This window comes from Haliaeetus leucocephalus, unplaced genomic scaffold, assembly GCF_000737465.1.
Source record: "Haliaeetus leucocephalus isolate CR32 unplaced genomic scaffold, Haliaeetus_leucocephalus-4.0 Scaffold984, whole genome shotgun sequence".
Classification (NCBI taxonomy): Eukaryota; Metazoa; Chordata; class Aves; order Accipitriformes; family Accipitridae; genus Haliaeetus; species Haliaeetus leucocephalus.
In genome coordinates this window covers 1,172,113-1,192,615 of record NW_010973420.1, presented here as the reverse complement: position 1 = coordinate 1,192,615, position 20,503 = coordinate 1,172,113, and positions in this window count along the sequence as shown.

Below are 20,503 nucleotides of genomic sequence, written 5' to 3'. Positions count from 1 at the left end.
CATGACTCCAGGTGGAGAGAGTGACAGTGGATAAAGGAACCCAGACAATTTTTAGCTTGATCAGTCCCTGAGCAGGTTGTAAGAAGCTTCTCTGCGAGAGCAGCAAACCAGACTCTGTGATGCTGGGGGTCCTTTGTCTTATGGCTTCGAATAGAAAAGTAAGTTGCAAACACCCATGTGTTAAACTCAGAACACTGTCACCTGCAAAGAACTCAGTTACCTACTGTTGTGGGCTAACCTGAGTAGGCAGCTAAGCACTTATAGTCAGTTGCTCACAGTTGTGCTGTGTTTTTGTTTTCTTTTCAAAGCAGTTTCCTGTATTTTGGTCATATAGAATTACACACAATTTAAAGCCTAGATTGAGCTGTTTGGGTATGTTGCAGTTTAAAGAAACACAGGACTTTAAAATACTAAACAAATACATACTGCTTCTATACACTGTTTCTACGCTACCTTTCCAATTTTGTGGTAACTTCGTAGAAAAAGACTCTTAATGATGTGAATTTGCAGTGATTTAAAAAAAAAAAAAAACCCTGAGAATTGTCTCTTGTGATTAAAGAGGCAATAAATCAAGCATGTAGGTAACTTTCTAAATCTTGGCTTTCTGTGTAAGTTCTTTGATCTTTAAATGCAGATGTTCAGCCTGTGCCACAGTAGAGTCCAGCATCAGCTGCCACCTGAGCCCCTGTGTCACCTTTTTTACATCAGTTCAGTGCCCTGTACCCTCTGTCCTGAGCACCAGGGTGCTGCACCCGCACCAGCCTCCTGCAGCCCCTTCCCAATCTGGCCTGAGAAAACTGTGTGTTTACGGGGTTAGGGTTCTGTGTGACTTCTGTGGCTTCTTACTCTCTTTGAGCTGGTTTTGCCTCTTGAGGTGTAATAGCCTCTTTGATCTTAGGAAATCTGATTAGACCAGGGAAGCAGTTGTTAAATTTCAGTGGCCTCCATAGCTGAAAAACCTGTAAGGCATTTTAATCAAATAGCTCCCACTGACTCAAGTGCCTGTTGTTGCTTATAACAAAATAATAGAAACAGAATAGTGCTGAACATACATATTATGTTTTGCGCTGCACCAAAGTAAAATAAATGACATGTACTGTGTAAGCAGGTAATAACATCTCCCAAACAGAAGAGTTCCTGTGTTAATCACATTTGACTTCTCTAACTGGCTTGCTTCCTTCTCCCAACCAAGAAAGCAGGTTGCTGAAATTGTGACAAATGCTTGCACACTTTATGAAATAAAAATTGTATTCAATCTTTTTCCCCAGTCCACTGTGCCAAGAATGCTTCAAATTAATTGTATGGCCATGTTCGTAGGCTTCCTCAATCTAAACTTTGAAATGGAATTCCATTTAAACTCATCTCTAATATGTGTCTTGTTCATGCTCTTTCCTTTGCACAGTATAATGGATTCTTTAAGCTTTGAAAGTGAGTTGTTGTGGCCTAAAGTAACAAATCAGTTTTGGAATGCATGCTGTCTGTTGTAAATGATTTGGGGGTAATAAATTTTCTGGTACAAAGCAATAGGCAGAGTTTTCATAATGTTGAACAGTTTAGACTTGTCTTGAAGGGAACAATGTCGCTAAAGCAATGCACTGGTTCCAACTATTTGTTATTACAAAAGACAATTTTTTTTTTCCTTAAGGTAGAATCCTCATCAGATTTCATGCTTTGCTGTAACTTGTTTTATTTCATATGTTAGACAAATAAAAATATTTGAGCATAGTTGTGTATCTGTTACATCTTTTAATGTAAACTTTTTTTTAGGCTGCTTAGGAAAGCTTATATGTGTTACCCTTTATACTAAAGGCCCATTAAAGTGGATTTGATTACTCTTAGAACGTTTGATAGACTACATTTGAACCTTGAAAACTGAAAATTAAGGCAACACTGCAGAAGCTGTATGTGTTACCTTAAATTTAACATGACGGTTTTTTTCAGCACTCATTAGGTTCTCTCCTTGAAAAATACAGAGATGGTGATTTCTAGATCTCTCCCTTCCACAGACAAATATGGTAAACTAGCTGCTGGGTGCTCCAGGCAGCTCTCAAGTTAGAACTGGATTTTGGTAAGACTAGATGTGCAATACCTATCAATAGGTAAGACTCTTCCACTTCCCCATGCTAGTATCTGTCTCATTGGTTCTGGGTGTTATGCAAGCTACATGAAGCCTGGAGTCTTCATCTGAGTATCCAATTCTAGTGACTGCAGTGCAGGAAAAATGAACCTTCTTAATATCCAGCATCCCATGAGAGTGGGTAACTTTCCTTTACCAACACTTTCCCTTCCCACACCCCTTTTCTTGCTGCAATACCACAGAGTACCAGCCTAGAGGGACACAGTCAAGGTGCCTCTTTTTTACAAACAAGACAAAATGAGTTTAAAGTTCTCTTGTGTTAGAGAACATTGTTCTAGTGTTATTTCAGTGTTACTCTCACTTATCTACAGTCTTGGTCTTCTATTTTCCCTTCTGCATAAAAAACCTTAATGGGGTTGATGCCACAAAATGAAAAGTAGTAACTATAAGCCAAATCCACTGGGAGAAAGCAAGCATTTGACGCAAAAAAACAATAGTAAGGAGTTGTTTAATGATACTTTAACAGGTGTTTACAAAGCCACTAAATTGTTGTTGAGAGAAAAGACTGTTATGAGCTGGTTTTTCTCTTTAAAGTGAAGAGAAATCCTAAGCTGAAAGGGAAATGGAAGTGGCAGCAAAAGGAGGCAAGGAGCAATATGGGGCTAGTGAAAATAAAGTCAACTCCCTTTTTCCTGAAACCAATAGGAACAAAATTAATTCTGATCTTACTTTAGTCTGATACTACAGTGCTATTATGGAATCATTGACAATCCAGACAGGTAGGTCATAATTCCCAGCAGGAAAAATAGATGATGTGTTCATGTAGTGGGACAGTAGAGTACTTGCTCTTCTAAAAGGAAACAGCAATGGTGCTAAAAAGCAAGTATAACATAATGTCTTTAGATGCTAGATATCCAAAAGTTTTCAAAAAGTTAAGCAGGGAAGTCTGTGAACTGTTATTGCTGGGGAAAGGGATGTAGTTTCCTGATTTCCACACCCTTCCCTGGGAAAACTGGGAAGTTCTGGAGTTGCATCAGGACTTTATATTAAAAATAGATAAACTGAATGACGAAAGAAACTGTAGACCTGCTAGATGGAGCGTGTCACGCACAAAATACATGGTTTACATATTTGAATAGATGAATGTTTCTGTCAGCCAATCAATGTGGCTTCAAGGAAAATAACACCTAGTTTTAAGCTTAGTATGTTGTAACAAGCTTTGTTAACCAGGTATTTAGTAGGAAATACCAGTTTGTTTTGGGTAGGGTGTTCCTGGGTTAAACTGGAACAATGGAAGGAATTTGTGCATTCAAGATGGATTAAAGTCTGCTCAGATGAGACCTTTTGCTATAAAGTAGGAAGTAATCATTGAGTGAATGGGTTTCTAAAGTAATCTTACTAGATTTGACTCGTGCTAGTTTGTATTTTATCATTAATCTAGAAAGCAAAGGAATGACATTGAGAAACATTTGATGCAGAAGGTAGAGCTGGTTCCTGAGAGCCATCTGAGCCAATCTGAGACCAAGCCTCTAACTGTGAAAGTAACTAACAGTTTGCTGGCAGTAGCATTAGGTTCCCCATTATAGACAATTTTAAAGAAAATATTGTTGTCTTGACAGTGTATCTTGAACACTGAACACGAAACTGAAATTTGTATGGGAAACTTGCTGATGAAATGGAATAGCAAGACCTCTGTTAGTAGCAGTCATGCAACTGATGTCTTCTTCCTGGTGATAGCTGTGTATGCAAGTATTGCACTTGGTTAGCAAGACAACAGCGATAGCATAGACATGTTGAAGACTGACAGTAAAAGCACTTCAGCTGTAAAAGCTTTTTGTACAGCCATTGCGATCTGTAATGCACGAAGGGCTGCCCTCCCCTGAGCCAAGAGGTCACTGAACAGATAGGCAGGAGGTATTGGTGAGTTGCGCAAGAGATGTTGTTTTTTTCTGTTTGTGAACAGCACTGAGATCACAAGTGGGGATGTGCTGGCTGCTCTCTGCAGTTGGTCTTAGTCCAGTTCTCAGGTGAACAGGACCCAGCTGGACTTGTCATTTAAGGGTTGCATAAGCAGGTTCTTAGCTGAGGATGGAGAAGGGGAGCTGGTTTTTTAGGGGTGGGAAAGCTCAGGAATATCTTCATAAAAAGGATTTGACAATCTTCCCCTTTCCTAGTGCACTTCCCAGTGTGCACCTGTTTGTGGTCCGAAATGAGGATAGCTGAGTGACTACTCACCAAAGTGATCTTTTCCTTTATGATTAGTTTTGTTTTCTCCATGGCCTGTTACTCCTAGAAGTGAAAATAAGTGTTCATGCGGGCGGTAGTAGTCAGTCTGAACAGGAGGTATGTGGCTGCTGTATGATGCAGGTGAGGTTGTGTTGCACTAGGCCATGCCATGGAGAGGTGGGAGGCAAAACCCTCACAGATGTCTCTTCCTCACTTGCTGCCCTTCTCTCTTCTTCCCCTTTTTCTCCACTGTAGCTCCCAAAAGATGCTACTTCAGGAATGGGACACCCACATCTAATTTCTGAGAGATAGAGATATGTCTTAGTGTGAAGGGAGAAGGGAGTCTACCTAGTAAGAACATCACAGGTGTCTATATTTGCAGGGAATCAGATTTGCTGCCGGAGCTGTCTCTCCCTGGGCCCATATTTCTGTGTCCTTTAGTCCTTTTTCCTCTCTCACAAACCAGGAGCTGTATGGCCACTCAGGAAATTAACTTGCTTATTGATCTTTCTGAGGGCTTAGGGATGTAATTCTGTCTTTATTACATCAGATTTTAGAAGATATTTTTGAACAGTGGCAAAAGCATAAAAGTCGCAGGGGAAAAAAAAGCTCACAAAAAAAAAAAAAAAAGAGGAAAACAGCAGCAATCTCTTATATCTCAGACCCAGGTTTGTGGAGATAATCAAATCAGTATGCATGCATGAGGAAGAGAAGGAAGATTTTAGCAACCTGTGTACTTTAGGAACTTTATATCAGCAAACCTAATACTAGAATCAATTTACAAGCTTCAATTTTTCCTTATTTTAGCTCATAGGAAGAAGTACAGGTTTTATTGTGCAGTTTTTTATTTCCACAGAATATTTTCAGAACTACTAATCTTTATCATCCCCCTTTGTAGCCTAAAACTTGGCTTGGCAGCTCATGAGATTTTCCATGAAATTGCTTAAGGTGTTCCCATAACAGCCTGCACTAATTTTCATACAGCAAATGTTATCCTTTTTTCCTAAGAACACCAATGGAATGTGTGAGTTCCACAAACAGCCTCAGCAAAAGTGTGCACTGAATCTACAATGGTTAAATCTAAAACAATTAAGATAGATCAATTGTGTTATATCATGAGAAAAATGAGTAATGCTGATATGTTCATTGTAATTTATGCTCTTGACTTTTTTCCGAAGTCTCCAGTATCTTGTAGTGAGAATTTCTAATATTTAAAGCAAGTGTTCATATATACTACAGATGTATGATTTTGCGGGGACAACTTTGCTAGTATGCTATTAGAAGCAGCTATTTGTCAATTAAACTGGATTTGGTGAGTTAAAAATGAGAGCAGCAGTTCATTAAAAAAAAGTGAATGAGCATTCTACTTGGACTTCCTACTGATTTCTAGGTAAACTTAGGTAATTGTTTAATCAGATAAAAAAATCAAGAAGTTAAAACTGAATTTTCTTGAGGATTTTGTTTTCAAAACTTATTCCAGGCTTCTTACAGTATCTTCTTCTATGTACAGGAACCGAAGTTAGATCTGGCTTAAAAAAAGGTAGCATCATAAAAATTTTCATCCTGTAGCTATTAAAATGTACTTTGACAAGACAGAAAGTGTTGATGAGGCTCACAAGAAATGAAAGAATAATATGCAGTGCTGGTGATGAGTTGGGGTTTTTTGTTGGTTTTTTTTTTTTTTTCCTTATTAAAGCACCAGCAAATACATGTACTATATTCCCAGTAGGTAAAGGATTCCAACCTTATTATAATGTAGCTTCAATCCGAAGCTGTCAGATCTCAAGAGTGAGAAAAAGCAGAAGACAGTCTGTCACACTGACATTTCTGTTTCCACATTTTCTTTATCACCAAGTAAAGAATGTATTTTTTCATTTACACCTACCTGTAACTTTATGTAGCACAACCAACCTTTCATTCATTTAAGAGGAGTAGAAGTGTCATGCTAATGATATGTTCCTTTTTCTGCCTTTTGAAGGGCAATTTAAATTGTCTTCCTGAAGCATGGTTTGCATTAGTGATGCTAAAATGTGTGCATGTAAGTATTGTAAATGGATACAGTGTAGGAGTGAAGGTATTTCTTTCCTCAAGACTGAACAGTGATTTTTTTTTTTTTAAATTGAAATACAAATTGCCATGTCTGTTTAAATCTGAAGTGTGGGGTGTTCTTATTAGCACCTCTAGCCTGAAGTCTTTTCATATTCAAATGAATGTTAAGTGTTACTAGGATTCCACATTAGTCGCATTTTAAAAGAATAGGCTGAAGAACTTGTTTCAGCTGTTTATTGTTCGTTTGAGAGTATATTAAGTATGCTCATTTTTAAACCATATTTCATCGTCTTCTGATATTTTGGAAGAGAAATAGGAAAAGGCAGATAAAATTTTAGCCTTAAGTTAGCTTATATTGATTATCCTGCATTTTGATGTTGCCTTTCTTCTAAATTGGCTAAATATTTAAAGAATAGTTGAGCAGGAATGGCTACTTCATTTAAGGATTATTTTTTTTTTTTATTGATACCATCCACTTGGCTTTAGAAAAGAGACTATCTGCAAATACATATTTGATGCCTGACTGGTGTCTTTATAGATTTTTCTAAGTGTATGTTCACATACTGAACAAGTTTTTCTCTTCTCAAAATACACACAGTGCAGCTTTAGAAGACAGTATTCTTAAACTGCATTCACATGTGATTTTGGAGGCCATCAACAGTGCTTGGACTAACTATTTGTTTAAATGTTTTCAAGAAAGCTTTCAAATGTGCAACAGCTTCATTCATTACATTGTCATGTAGTCCACATACAGTTCAGAGAATGTTGTGGCCACAGAAGCCCCTAAAAATGTCAGATTGCTTAAAATTTTTGGATGAAGTGTAGCATCATGAGCCCATGATTTAAGGATCTTTGAATACCAAAACCTCTTCAGAGGTTTTAGGATTTAGAGCATTGAATGCGCAACAGTACAACATGTGAGCTTCAGACTGCTTCCAGAGCTGACATGAAGATCAATGTGCCTGTGATACAGGATGAGCTTTCATCCTCCCATATTACTGAATAGTTTTGTGCATCTGTAAAGTATCTGAACTGCTTGTGGAGACTTTAGGTGGCCAAACAAATTCCTGTCAACACTATGTTCCAGTCCCATTTGGTTCCTTAATCTTTCTGAGATCAGCAGCTAGTACGTTTTTTCCAGAGGCATGCTTTACCATGCAGAGGGCTTCCAACTGTATCTTCTTCCTACCTAAATTTCTTTAACATTCATCCATCTTTAATCTTCATATTTCAAAATTTGTGTATGTGTTAGCAATGTTTTAAAGGAATTGCTCTTCTTGCATTAGTGCTGAACTTGTACTCCCCACACTTTTGAAAAAGCAGCTCTGTCTTGTTAATAGCATTAATTATAAAGTAGCTAAAGAAAACTAGGTGAATTAGAAGGGAAACTTCATCAAATACAGTGATTTTCTTTTTACATGCAAGGTGTTTTTTTTCCAAATAAAGCAATATTAGGGTGAGGTGGCTGCTGTTTTCCTGTAGATGTTAGACAAAATTATATTGGAAATGAATTTGCCTGGTAGCAGACTGTTTCTTTGCCAATGCTTGAAATATTTCACCAACTACCTTTCAAGAAACCATAAAACATCATTTTACCATAATGATTCTGAGCCAAGATGGAGAATAGGGATATAAACCTTTGAAAATCAGCACACGCTATTACCATTTTCCCATAATGGGTTCTCATTATTCCTTTTTTCCTGGGAAAATGTTTATCATTCATGGTAACATCCCACCAATGACTCCTCAGCGCTCCCATCAGCTTTATGAACTTAGGCAGGTAGTTTTAACAGCTGCTGCTTTTCTTGTCCCACAATCCTGCTTTAGTTGCATGGTAGTAGTGCCCGTGTCCTGTCTTGTCTGGCCAGGGGGATAAGGAGCAGGAGAGTGCTGGGGAGCCTGTACAATGGACTTGCTTGCAAAATAGAAAATCTGAGATGATAAAGATACAATAGTATTTTTCTAACAACCAAGTAATGTGTCTTGGGAAGATTGGGAGCACAGTTGAAAGAGTTGGTAGACAAACTCCTGAATGGTGTGTGCACTTCGGGTAGTTTAAACAGGGCAATATAGATGATACTTTTGACACAGGGCATCACAAAAATGTGAGTTCCAGAGATGAGATTCTATTAGATAATGATCTTAAACTAATTGTTTGTTCCTAGTACATCCCCTCCTGAAACTACTTAACACCAGCTTCTGGCTACTTTCAGAGACTGAATATTGTGCTACATGGAGTTACGGTGTGACAAAGTACAATCAGAAAGTAATAAGAGACAGATCTCTGCATTAACAGTGCATTAACTGAGGGAACAGATTTGCAGCACAAATACAATGCTTTTCTAAGTCATTGGGAAAAATATCCCAATGAATGTTTTTGATATTCTGAGAACAAATATGTGGTTTAAGTACTGAAAAATACGTCATTATCATTTTGCCAAGAGCATGTGCTTTAATATCACAAAACTGGTGGTAGTTGGACTTTTCACGTATATAAACATTTTGCTTCTTAAAGGAAGGGCAGCTTGTACGGAACACTGGAAGGAGAGAGTTAAAAAAAAAAAAAAAGCCTATGGCTGGCAACAGCAACTGTGTGGCAACAGGAAAAATTCCTCCCTTAGCTGGCTGGCTTGTCACAGTGCGCTGCCTGTAGAGAGCAAGAGCAGTGGTGCTGTATGCATTGTACACACAGAGCAGCTGATGTCAGAATGACTTATCTGATATTGCCTGGATTCTCCTCCTTAATATGTTTTGAAAACCTTCCTTTTCTTCACACTTTTTATGTTATGTAGTAATCTTATGCAAAGATTCCTTGGTGATAAAGTCTGAACTATCACTTACTGGCTATAGAAGCAGCAGAAGATGAGATAGAGGTGGCATTGTGATTCAGGACCAGCAATTTCAAGTAATGTGACTGAGCTCTGTTCTCAGCTAAATTTCTCAAATATGGAAAATCAGGAGACTGGAAAGGAGCTACATGATTTACAGGACTGTCAAATCGAATAAAAAGGCTCCTTGGGATGCGAGATCCTAGCACATCTTCTGATTTCACCAGAAATTGCAAAAAGCAGATTTTGGAGAAGAGGGAGCAAGGAAAAAAAGGAAAGGAGAAAAACTACCTCCTAATAATGAGTTTAAAAGCAAGCCTTGGGTTCAAACCTTGGGCAGAGGTTCAAGTCAGTTCTTTATCTAAACCAGTTCACCTAATACTAGTTATCAGCTTTCTCTTCTCTTGTAGGCATGAGTTGCTATATAGCCAAAGGGAAGAATCTTCCCAGTTAAGAAATACCAAGGAACTTGCCTCAGCTAGCTACAGTAGTTGAAAGAATTTTTTCCTCTATTTCAGATTTCACTGACACTTTTCACTGAAGCTTTTTTTTAATATGCCTCTCAGTTTTTATGGGACCCTTTAGTCTTTCAGTTTTGGTCCCCCGAGGCTTTCAACTTTCCTAGTTCCTTCTTTGCAAGCAGGAGTCCCACAGCTTGTACTTAGTGCTATACATATTCTGTGGAAAGGCATGTATCTTGAATGTTTTAGTGACCTTGCCAGTTATTTGTGGGCTGTGGTAAACTCTTACTGATATAATTCACGGGAAGTACTAAATGAAAAGGGTGCTATAGATTTTTTTTTTTCCAGTACAGCACCCTGCCCTGAAAAAAACAATAGAAGTAAAATGAAGCATTTATAGCAAAACTAGCCATCTGTCCAAACACTGCTCAGCTTTTTGTCCAAAGGCTATTTTATGGAATTTGGTGTTGAGTGTTTGTCTGTGCACCTGTGGTTGCACACAAGAACACTTTTTCTTCCTTAGATAAATATTTATACAGGAGATACTTGCACTTAATACTGCTTATTTTCATTTTGTTTTAGTGAAAAGATTACTATTAAAATAGACCAGGACAGAAATATGATGCAGCTCATCTACACATAACAGGTCCATCTGCTTCTTGAGACTTAACATGTTTCACTGATTATTCACTGTAGAACTTCCTAATAGCAACAATCTAGAGGAGCTTGTAGCTTTAGGCTACTGGCACAATGTTACTGGGGGAGAGGGTTGGCCTCAGGGGACCTATGAAACTGCAAGGATTTTACCTCTTTCCTTTCTGGGGAGGTCAGGCATGCAGCAGCCCTTGCTCTTAGCCCTCATTCAGCACATTTGTTGCACTTGAACTACTTGATGGATTTGAATGAGCTTGAATTCTTGGAAGTCAAACATATTTCAGTCCAGATACCTTGTGATGTTGCACACCTCTGCAATCACTTACCTGCTGGGCAATCCAAAAAGGGTACTGAAGTGGTGGGGCTGGGTTTAGGCTCTTGGATCCTTGCTGCAACGAGGTCTGCTGGGGTTTGCTCATCATCTTTGCTGTTCGCTCCAGCCGTGCTGCAGTGAGACCGTATTGCTAGCAGTATTACCAGGCTCTGACTAGGTGACTGCTCCTCACTGGTGGTTCCTTCAGCAATGCCACAGTGTAGAAAATTAGAAATAAAAAAATAAAAAAAATCTTTATTCCTTTGATTGTTTTAATTACAGAACTCTTACTAGATCCCTTCTAGGGATACAGAACACATCCTTAAAGCAAACAAGTTGCAGATGGAGTTTGGCCCACTTTGTTATGAGAGATGATTTAACAACAAAGTGAAATTTGGATAAATTTCAGTTCAGTGTTTTAAAATTGAATTGCTGAACTAAAAGAAAAGCTGTACTAGAAGAAACTTTAAATTCTATGGTCTGTTTTTTCGCAGTTTAGAAAGTTCTGCCTCATTTGCAATTTCTCTATAATATGATTTCTCGGAACATAGGTGAATTTTCTTGCACTGCTTGCTTTATGAATTTGGTGATTGTCTGGTCCTGCAGAATTATTAAGTGTATTGCAAATAATTTAAGTCCTTTTTATTGTAGTGCAGTGTTAATTCTTGGAAATGCAAAACAAATTGTGTATCTAACAGTGTAATACTTATACTGGGAATAAAGCAACCTCTGTAATGTCACAAAGTATCAATGCTTAATGATTATTTCTTTTATGTTCCATGAATTTCTGATTTTTGTTGCTGCTCAAGCCTATATGCAGTTTACTCCAAATACGTAACCTGCTATTCCCGTATAGTAGCCTGCCTATAAGCGTTTCTTAATCATTCCTTTTCTCTTGCTGTTGTCTCTGAGTGCTCTTCCTGCAATGATTAGAAACCTTCTTCACCCTTTAAGAATGGCATATGGTCACAAACAATGTATTCAGATGAAAGGGAAATACTTGACCAGCATGTCTTAGCAGCTCTTTGATCTTCCTGCAGAAGGCTGGTGCATCTTCCAGCCATCCTCTTCGGAAGGTGAACAAGTGAAGCATTGTCTTGTTGGGGCAGAGAGGTCTGCATACTTCACATAGAAAGCAAAACACTGATCACCTTCTGTATGGTGTGCTGGATGGAAAATTTAGAAAATAAGATGTGCTAGGGGAAGGAAAAAAAAAAAGGCATGTTAGCCAAGCAGCTTGTAATTAATTGGCCAGCCAGTCCTCGTGTATGCATGTGAGTGTGTAGAGTATTTGCATGCATATGTGTGTGTGCAAAAGTTATATAGATTTCTTTGACAAGAAAAACATTTTTCTTGAACTAGACTATCAAGAAACAGAACATTCAGAGTGTAACTTGAGATGGCAACAAACAGCAAAATGATGGAAAAGCTTCAGCTCAAGGTGATATTTGGCTTTATTTTGGAAACAGGCTATATGTACAAATTTAGATTTAGGTAACTAATTGAGAAATGTAATTTGAAGACACAGCAGAAGCTCCTAGGGGTGACCCTGCCCAAAAGACAAACATCTGTTGGTTCAGATAATGCAGAATTCATGCTGTGATAACTTGTGTATTAAGTGATTCCAAAGTATTTTATGAACATCTGGGTGGTTTGTATGTTTAAGATGTGTGATGGGTCAAGAAGGACATAGACATTGTTTCACTTGACAGTTGGGTGTCAGCACTAAGACCTGGGGTCTTGTCAAAGCCTCCCAAAATTGAAAACCTTCAAATTACTGGACTTTAAATTTAAGCCTGAATGGTATGGTCAAGGTCATAGGGAAAGCTCATGGTAAGTGGGCCATGAAACCTGGTTCCAGGATCCTCATCTAAAACACCAGTTTATATTGCTTTGAGAGAGACTTGTAATTATCATACTTTAAAATTGCAACTGGCCAAATGCATGAACCAAACAGACCTGTCAAAAGCACTTGCAGGCAATTTGCCAACTTCCCTTTCTGTTGTCTCCTATAATATGGGAAAAGACATAGTTGCATTCCCTGTACAGACCCTAGACTGCAAGCTTCTCGGTCTTGCCTTATGTTCAAGGGAGGCAGAATTCTTGGTTTTTTCCCTTAAACCTACCATGCCTGTTTGATAGAGGCTGTCTAGTTTCTATACGTTGTGAAGTGCTGGTTACGCTGATAGTGAGCAAATAATAATTTTAGTGTAATGAATACATGTTGATAGACAGATAAATCTTTTTCTTGGATTTTCGCGTACTTAAGAATCTGGCCTCACTCCCATTCCATTGAGAGCATATAAGATGCCTGTAAGATTAGTCCCATATTAATGACTATAGAACATTATGTCATATAGAAGTATAACAAAAGATTGTGTCATATAGGTACTAAAAAAACCCACAGTTACCTTCCTAAGGCAGTGTTCAGAAAACCTGTTGGTTCAGCAGATCTTGCACTAGCATAAACAACTTTTTCTGCTCTTTAAAATGTTTGCATTACTGAAATGCTGATTGATTTCTGCTATGCTATTGTCCAATGTATGACCTTCTGAAAATATTGTGTGATATTTTTTTCCCTCTACTTCTTTTGAAGTAGTTACAAAATGTAGAGATGAAACAAGATATTGTAAAATGCAATTTAGATAGATTCTGCCTGATCCATGGGTAATGAAAGGGACGCAGTTTATGGTCTCAGGGGAGACAGAAACATTTGGGCAGTATGTCTGACACAGTTTGTAAGCAATATCCAAAGCATCAGATACCCAAAAGCTAGTCAAGAATGACTCAGCTGATCAGTGGTTATTCCAGCTCAACACACAACGGATGTCCTAAAGCAAAGTGTTTTTGTATAAATGTATATGTTAACATTTTATGTGCACTTAGGCACACAAAAGAGAAGATTGATTTCTAGAAAGGCTTCAATGTATAGTTATATATAAGATTAGTATTCATGATGGATGTCTTCAGAATATTGATATCATGTTACTCTCTCCATCAATCATATCATTTTTGCAACTACTTTGAAAATGAAGGTCTACCAATTAAAATGACAAATAGGGGGTAAACAAGTCTTAGGGGAAGTTGCTGTAAAGCTGATCAGGTAAGAGCAACCGCCATTAAGTTTGGATCCATTGCGCTGCTCTAGAACCAGGGTTTCTGCTGTATTGGCACCGTCCTGACTGCAAACACTTCCAGCAGGAAACTGCAGCCAGCATGTGAACTGGAAGTACAGGGACTCTTCTGTCGAGTTTAAGATACCACATCCATGAACTAAGCATCAAACAGGAGAAGTGGGGGACTTCATTGGTTGTAAACCTTTAGGCCACTATTTAAAATTCTTCAGAACATGTTTCGAAATACTAAGCCATTTCATTTTTGCAATAAATTCTCTCAAATCAAATACTGCTTACTTCCTTTGTTGTGGAAATGATCAGAGACTGCCTTATTGGAGTCATCCAAACAGCTGCTAGCAACTGCCTATCATCTCTTGCAAAGCTGATATTAGCAAGAAATAATTGAATTTCATATTTTTTTACTACATAATTGCAGAAAAAAAACCCACCCAATACCCTACCTTAGAGAGTGGGGGAGGGCAGAGAAGGGTGCATAATTGAAGAGGCAATCCCTGCCTCACACATGTAGTGACAAGCTTTATGTGATTTTTATTGCAATAATTACTGTATCCTGCTGATCAAGAATAATTATCATCACCATAGCAACTTCATATGGAAAGAGTGATTGGGGGTGGGACAGAGTAGAATGGTTCCTTGAGAGTAGTGTTCAACATGCTCACTTGGTGTGTTTTTGTGTGTCTGTGTGCATCTTGAAATATTAATGTTCATCCTCCATGTTTGTTTTGGCTTCCATATCAAGTAAGGAAATAGGGGATGTTGCATCTGCATAAAAGTCCAACTGTTGTGAATGCACTTGTACTCTAAATCACAGAATGACCTGTATTAGAGTTTGGAAGCACAGAGTCTGAAGCACGTGGGTTCACAGAATAGCATCTTTGCACATGCTGCCCTTCATCTCATTGAGGTAGACAAAATGACATTCCATGCATATTACCAATTAAGTGGGTGGGGGAGACTTAGCCGACTTTTTGCTTGCTGTGCATCTATACTAGATGCCTTGGTAATGACACACATGTACATTTATTTATGTATTTGGCCAGTGTTTGTTTTTTTGAAACCTTCTGTCCTCATGATTTCTTGCAACATTTGGTGTATGCTGATTTTTGCATTTCCTCTTTCAATAGAATTTCACCTATGCAGAGATGATACTGTTCCAAAAGCACTTTTCAGACTATTTTAAAATGAAAAATAACATTTTGAGGAATGCCAGGTCATCTGGACATTTGTGACCTATTTTCAAAAGCTAGTCTTTAGTTTTCTATTCTTGTCATATAACAGACAAACTGGCCATTTTAATGGTTTAAATTGATGATGAAAATAACTCATAAAGTTAACGTTATGCTATATGAGTTCCTAAAGAGGACTTATGATGTTCCAAAACATCAATATATCTTCACTGAAGTTTCCAAATTCCTCAAATCAAGAGTTAAGGTAACACAGACCCAACGTTTTTGAGAAACTAGAAAAATAGATTTAAGATTTTGCAGCAAGATGCTAAGTCTTTCCAGTCCCAAGGACATAGTCAGTTGGATTAGTTCACTTTGGGCATTGTCAAAATAAATCCTTGTGAGGAAGGACTGAGATGAAGACATTGTTTGGCATTCTGAAAATCTGAATTCCAATATTTTGTCCATATGGGTTCCCGGTTTCTGATGCTTCCTTAGTGACACCATATTGCATGGTGGAGCGATTTGTTGTTGGTGGTGAAGGAGCTTTTTCCCTCTTGCTTTCCCTTTTTGTACCGAGATATACCTTCTCTCAGTCCAAAATTAAATTGAGGCAGTTATGATGCCATGGATGGTAAGTCTTATGAGTAGGTAATGAATGGTATCATCTTGCCAGTCTGCAGATGTGGACCGTTTGTAGATAACTTGTTAAGTAGGTTTGTCACTGCAATCTACTATACTTAGAGGAGTGACAACCCTGTCCTTCAGGGCTTCTGAGTCCTTTTCAAAGCATCTATTTGCGATGGTAGAGTATGAACAATGTACCTGCTGTGTTGAGGTGTGCTTGAAGGGATGAATTAGGGCAGCACTGCAGGAATTGCTTTACTTTTCTTTTCTGCCTTGTTTCTTCACTCTCTCAATCTTGTAAGGAAAGATGTTGTTTGAGGTATGTATCTGCCCTGAGAGATCAAGTGTATCTTGTTTCAGGACTGACTTTCATAGCCTGTGTGAGGAAAGGCAGAATAGAGTACGTAACTCTTAGCCCAATAGCTGGTAAGTGAAGGGAAGGTTTTGGGAGGATTTTTGGAACCAGTCACTTCCGGTAAGTCTGCAGTAAGAACAGGCCATGTGTTAGTGGTCCTTCTCTATTATGCTGCCATGAACCTGACTCTGAGCTCCCACACCTTAAGTACATGGAAGACAGAGTATTTTTAGTCAGCCCATTGGAACATTGTGTTAGGTATTGACTTTTTTGCCTTGTCTTAATTTTAAAGCATCTGTGTACATATGGCCCAGTATTCTCCTTCTGCTTCTTCTGGTTCCTTGGCAATGCCCGTATCTAGCAAAGGAGGGGCTCAGTTTACAGTGTTCTTTCACTGCTTGCATCATTTCTGTCTTCAGTCTCTCTGCTTTTCTAAGGGGAAGCCCCCTTTTCCCACTAAAGAAAGGGGAGGCATTAGTGAGGACTCCTACAAGCTGGGAGTTGGACAGAGCACACAGGCACTGAGAGGGACGTCCCCAGGAGCAGGAATGTGGTAAAGCTCAGATAAAAGTGAAGGGGCAGAGCTTATGTATCCATCATTTCTCAGCTTTTCATTCCTTCCCCCCCAGTACGTTCTCTCCTTTTCCTACCTTCAGTTCTGAAGAAGCAACAGTCTGGGCAGTGAAGATTGCCAAAAAGATGGCAACACTCAAACCATTAGCCCTTCGGCACCTTATGTTCACATGCAGTTTTACCGCTGACCAGCTCACCTCCCCATGCTCTGCTTCCAGAGATTTATTTGCAAATGCTAGGGGTCTGATGGACATTCAGGATTCAGGCTCCTGGTTCTTTTTCTGGCATTCAGTTCCCTGGCCAAGAAATGACTGGTATGACTGATTCAAAATTATACTGCTCTCAATGCTTATTAAAATCTTTCATCTCCCACTCATTTAATTTGCATTGTACTGCTTCCAAGTTTGTGTGTGGCCTTTAGGGCACTTTTAAAGTACTATTCTTAATCTATAAGCTTGATTTTTGGGGGGTAGAGCTGCCATATGAGTCCCTAGTGCTGCTAGAGCAGACAGCAAGTTGCAGCGTGCACCTCGGTGTCATCTGCAAGCTGTCAAGAGGAGGAGTTGGGCCGTGATACTCACATCCTGCTCAGAAATGCTGTTTGCAGCCTGGAGGTGCCACTGGTAGGACAGCAAGCTGCCTGCGCCCCTCCTGCTGGGCAGCAGGGTCCTGAGCATCCTAGTGATGGCATGCTGCTGCTCTTAGTTAGCTAACTATAAAAACTGAGTATTTATGCTCTTTTTTTCCCCATTTTAAGCAGTGAGAAAGCTCTCAGGTTCCATTGTGATACAGGTTGCTATGAAATGTAAGTTTTGCCAGCTTGAAAAACTTGAGACAAACACAGTTTTCATCAGAAAATTTGAAAGCAGTTACTTCTTCTAAGAGCTGTTTTCCTGTCAAAATATAAACATGTAGCTACTGGGGAACACAAGGTGAGCCTAGGGCTATTTTTTTCATGTTAAGGCTCTTATTTGTATACGAAACACTGCCCTATGGCAATTTAGATGCCCTTAACATAAAGTTCCATAAAGCCAAACAAGTGCTCCATTCAGTTTTGATAAAGCAGTAGTTCTTATACGTAAGACTGTTCTCTCTCCAGTCCAGGAAAATATCCATGAGGACAAAGTTAGGATCACTTCTTTTCCCTATTACAGGAGCATCTACTCTTTAATACATCAAGTCTGATGCAAAAGCGTTTATGCTCACCAATGCTGATATTGCATCACTGGAGCAGTCTATCATGCTGGGCTGGAGTAGTTTCTATGGCAAGTGAAGTTACTTAATCAAGTCTGGATGGCTTTGAAATGACTTGCAAAAACGCAGCCAGAAGTCATGAGCTCCAGGCAGACGTGACGGGGTGGAGTTCAGGGCCCGGGGGGAGCGAGAGGTCGGGTTATGAGATCAGAACAGGCCCTCCTGCTCTTAGCCTCCTAATCACAGGAAGCAGTTTCTAGTTTTAGCTACTGTGTCTCTGACAAATCATTAGTGATTTTGCTTCTGCTTTTTGCAAGTAACGTGGTTATGAACTGATACAGTTTTGAATTGAAATAACTCTTGGTTTTGCACTTTGTCTTGGTTTTCTATTTGTTGTTATAACTACTGGGCACTAGAATGACAGCAAGAAACGCTTACAGAGTGTGACCAAATATCACATAATTAAGCAATTTGACATTGGAATGCAGAAAACAAAATGTAACAGTAAAAGACTGGTCTAGATTTCATCTGCTCAAAGTAATAATAAAGACATCAGCAGGGAAATCAGTCATGCACATATATTATTTGTGTGCACTTAAGTTGGACAGATAGGATAATGGATGTGGTATACACCAGATGTTACATTTCCTGAAAATAGATATGTTAAAGGAGCTCACAAGTGGTTGTCAATGCCCCTTTCATTACCCCATCAGTCTAAATTTATCCAGTTGAAATAAACATCTTAGTTTGTCTGAACTTGGGCTTCACCTTTAAATTTTCTGTGCTACTTTTGTGCACAAGATAATAGTTAATAAACTCTGCCATGCTATGTTATAGTGTTTCTTAAATCCCCTAACGATTAAAAAGCAACTTTCTTGATGTCTCATTCTAAAACAAAAGCAACAGACAGGTAGGCATAGTGGTGTTAAAACATAGTCAAGGCCCACATTTTCATAATAATTTTATCTTGTGTAACACAACATGCAGAAATAGCATTCTCAACTGCGTGTATACCCGGTTTGTAAGAGTAGTTAAGTCACTGCACAGAAATGGCTGTTACAAGTCAGTCATTTGTAGAAATTCCTACTGTGAATATACACGTATCTGTAGCAGTTAGTTTTTCATAGGGTGTTTTGTTTTTCTGTGGAGCTTACACTGGAAAATTTCACAATGTCTTTGATGCTGTGTATTAGAACAAATCTCCTGCCAAGTTGTTTTTTTAGGTACCTTTTATGTTTTGTAAATCAAGTGCAGACTTCTTAATGGAGTAGGGATAGAAGAGCAGCTGAAATGGGCTTTAGCATTGGCTGGCATGGTATGTCACATCGTGTTCATGAGACTAGATAGTCCCTTCCCATTCGAACTAGATGGGGCTACATCTGCCTCGTACAGTTCAGTATAGTCATCACAGAGCATGACATGATGTTAATGTGTTATCTTCTCTGGCTCTTTATATAAAACTAGTTCCTACATAGATAAGTTCTTAGAGACAAATGGACAAAAGGAGATAATCCTCCTTCCTAGAAGGAAGTGTAGAAGGGAAGTTCCCAGAAGGGACCGAGTTGTAGAGTAACAGGGCATTCAGATAAGTATATTTTTGAAGAAACTTTTTGTCTTTTAGAGTCCATTAATAAAGAATTTGGTTTTAGTATTCTGTAATGTAGCACTGTTCGAGCAGTTGAAAGAGGCTTCTTTATGAAACTATACATAGCTTAACACACACACAAAAATTTGGAATTGGTTTTAGAGATAATTTCTTAAAAAGAAGCTAATAAATTCTACTGAAAGGACAGGCAATCTTAAAGGTAAAAAGCGCTCTGTAATGTATGTGATAGTTACCAGGGTAGTAGTTGGCCATGCTTTTGCAGGCAGTTAAAAAAAAAGAAAAATCCATGTAATTGAAGAAGAAATAACAAGGTGCACATACCTTCAGCATTGCATGAAAATGGCTGCTCAGCAACCCAGAGCGTAGAGTGCTAGAAGCACACACTGGTGTTTACACAGTGAGTCGCCAAAAAAGATGAGTCTTAAACTATGTAGTTGCTTCTTTATGTAATTTATTCTGTGAAAGTGAGTTTCAAACATTCACAACTGAATGTACTTATTTCCTATGGTGACTGTTACCCCACTGAACATAGTGGGACCATATTAATTTCAATGAACACAAGGTCCGACCTCTAATGTAGAGACCCTTCCAGTCTTATCTGGGGGAGGGAAGGAATTTGTGTTTCTGTTGACCATTGTTTTCAACACCAGGAATCCTTTATTAAAAATGCCAGCCAAGAGGGGCAATAAGCTAGGTTATTTGACCTTCTGAGCAATCGTCTTCTCAATTTAGCATTTAATCTGATAAGGAATAGCCTGCTGTTGACATCAGATTGATAGGGGATGCAGTACTTGGACATTATTTCCATGTGTTTGATGTCTGGATGGCATTCAACCCTAGTCCAAGGAAAAAGATGCCCTTAGCAGCTGAATACTATTGATGGTGGTGTATCAGGGTTTTTTAGGATGCTGAGAAGTACTTCACTGAAATAAGGAATAGGATCTGAATAAAAGAGGACTCTGAAAAAGGAAGTACATTTAGGCTGGACAGAGTCTTTGGAGCGCATGGAATGCACTTGTCAGCAGTCATTTTTGTGCCAATAGGTTAGACAGGTGTTACTGTTTACATACCGATTTGTTCTGTTATTGAATAATTTCTGTAGTAACCAGGGCAACAGTTCTATCATGTGATAAATTCATTACTCCAAAGATACACATCTTCATAAAGGAACCTCCTGTCTTCAGGTTACATAGAAGCTTGGAAAATTTACAGCACTGCTTAGACAGGAGATAGGTCC